We start from the raw sequence: 2,993 nt of genomic DNA, 5'->3' as shown, positions 1-2,993 counted from the left end.
AAATTGACCTATTAAATCTTACTGAAATGGAAAATTTTGTGCTGTTGAACAATAAGATTCTGAACACTCACCAGCGGTGTTGGTTATACCCAATGCGATAATATTGTAGTATAATAAGGGAATTGGGACACCTCATGAAGGACTTCGTAAGGGCTTTGGGTCATGTAAGAACCTTTATAACAGGCCTCTTCCCTCAGTGCTTTGCCTGCTCCGTGAGAAAAATGATTTTTGAGTCTTAGTGTTTCTAGATTAATGCATGGGAACCACTACCCCTTCCTACTCTCTAGAAGTTTGCCAGTTAGGGATGAAGGAACTTTGGAGCTTGGATACAAATCTCAACTGTTTCCTTTATTATAAGAATTTCTGCCCTAACTGGTTTGGCTCAGTGGATAGAGCGTCGGCCTGCAGACTCAAGGGTCCTGGGTTCGATTCCAGTCAGGGGCATGTACCTTGGTTGTGGGCACATACCCAGTAGCGGGTGTGCGTGAGGCAGCTGATCGATGTTTCTCTCTCATCTATGTTTCTGGCTCTCTATCCCTCTCCTTTCCTCTCTGTAAAAAATCAATAAAATATATTTTTTAAAGAAAAGAATTTCTGAGATGTAATCTCAGACCCTCCCACCCACTATGCTCCAAACTTAATTTTTTATATTTTAAGAGAAATTGAGATCAATTTGTTGTTCCACTTTTTAATGCATTCATTGGTTCTTTTTTTAAAATATATTTTTATTGAATGCAGAGAGGAAGGAAGAAGGAGAGAGAAACATCAATGATGAGAGAGAGTCATTGATCAGCTGCCTCCTGCACACACACACACACACACACACCCCACTGGGAATCAAGCTCACAACCCAGGCATGTGCCCTTGACCGGGACCCCAGTCCACAGGCCAACGCTCTATCCACTGAGACAAACCGGCTAAGGCCATTGGTTGATTCTTGTATGTGCCCTGACTGGGAATGAAACTGGCCACCTTTTGGTACATGGGATGGCACACCAACCTGGCCACACCAGCTAGGGTAGGCCAGCACTTTTTAGGGTAATTACATGGATTAACTTATTCATTTATTCATGCAGGCCAACACTCTATCCACTGAGCCAAACCGGTTCGGCTCAAATATTTATTAAATATTTAAAAATGTACCAGTAACTGTTTTAAGTACTGGAAATACAAGTGAACAAAGCAGATAAAAATCTGCAGGGGCAGAGATAGTAAATAAATAAACAAGTAAAAATATATGGTATGCCAGATGGTAAGTGCAATGGAGAAAATGCAGCAAAGGAGAATAGAGTGTTAGCAGGAAAGCAGGTAGATTTCGGTGGTGGAGGTGTTGTTGTTGCTGTTTTAAACAGGATGGCCAAGAAAGGCCCCTCCGATAAAGTGCCATCTGTACAGAGAACTGGAGCACTGAGGGAGGGAACCATGTGGATAAGGAGAACCAGAACCTTACAGGGCCCAATGTGCAGAGGCCCTGGTGACAGCCAGTGTAGACAGCGTAGGAGTAGAGTGGAGAACGTAGGAGATGAGGTCAGAGAAGTAGCAGCCAACAGGACAGAGGGGTTTGCAGGCCATTATAAAGATTCTGGCTTTTGTGCTTGGTGAAATGGGAAACTATTGGAGGGCCTCGAGATCAAATTAAAGCCGAAGAGACGTTAAGTAACTTTTCCAAGGTAACACAGTTTGTTTGTTTGCTTGTTTGTTTAAAAATATTTAATTGAAAAAAATATTTTTTTAAATTGATTTCAGAGAAGAAGGGAGAGGGAGAGGGAGATAGAAACCTCAATGATGAGAGCGAATCATTGACCGGTTGCCTCGGCCCCTACTGCTGATCGATCCCGCAACTGGGCACGTGCCCTCCACCAGAATGGAACCCGGGACCCTTCCGTCCGCAAGACCACTCTGTCTGTATCCACGGAGCCAGCGGCGGGCAAGGTGACAGGGTTTGCAAGTGACAGGAGGTTAGCGCGCTCCGGGCGCTAACCCTCTGCTGCTGCTGACCTTCGGCCTTTTTACTTGGGCACCGCTCTGCTCTGACTTCAGATGAAGAAACTGGGACACCGAGGAGTTAGGTGGCTTGCCCGAGGCCAGGCAGCTGGTAAGGGACTGGGTAGGATTTGAGCCTGTCCGTCCGCGGCCGGGAGTCCAAGTGCTTTACACCACACTGCCTCCCGCAGGTGTCTGCCAGACCGACTTCTGGCCGGGACGCCACGACAGCTGGCTTCTGGCCTGGACGCCACCACGATGAGAGAAAGGACAGAAGACCCGTCCTGGCTTAGGGTGGCCGTGTTCCTTGGGCAGCTCCAGCCGCGGGTTCGCGGGCATTTTCCCGGGCACAGCCGTGCCCTCTGGCCCACGGCGCGGAGAAAAAGAAAGTAAATAGGCCTTTACTTCGGGGTGGCACGCAGGTATCCGGGAGTTTAGGAAGCGGGTTCGGGAAGGAGGCAGTGGGCAAGGCGGGAAGAAAACGGCGACTTTTCCTGCCTCCCGTCGTCCCCCCGCAGGCGTCTGGAGTTCCGCGGCCAAAACTGGCTCTCCTACATCCCCCAAGGGGACCTAGATTTTGAGGGCGCAGGACAAGCTGAGGGACCCCACCTGTGCATGATCGGGGCCAGGGAGGGATGCAGGAGGCTGGCCAGATGGGTAGGGACTGTGGGAGAGCTCCACAGTGTCCGTCCTGTCTCCCTCAGTCCTGATCAGCCAAACCCCAGCAGCAAGCTAACCTACCGGTTGGAGCGTCTGCCCCCTGGTGGTCAGTGTATGTCACAGCGACTGGTTGACCGGTCAACTGTCTGCCCCCTGGTGGTCAATGCACATTATAGTGAGCGGTTGAGTGGCCTTAGCATATCATTAGCATATTACGCTTTGATTGGTTGAATGGACGACTGGACAGTTGGCATATTAGGCTTTTATTATATAGGATTCTTTTCCTTTATTGATTTTTACAGAGAGGGGAGGGGAGATGGGGAGACAGGAGAGGACAACAATGAAAGGGA

This window comes from Myotis davidii, unplaced genomic scaffold (genome assembly GCF_000327345.1).
Source record: "Myotis davidii unplaced genomic scaffold, ASM32734v1 scaffold233, whole genome shotgun sequence".
NCBI classification, from domain to species: Eukaryota; Metazoa; Chordata; class Mammalia; order Chiroptera; family Vespertilionidae; genus Myotis; species Myotis davidii.
The sequence above is the reverse complement of the archived record's forward strand: the minus strand, read 5'-3'. Positions refer to the sequence as shown.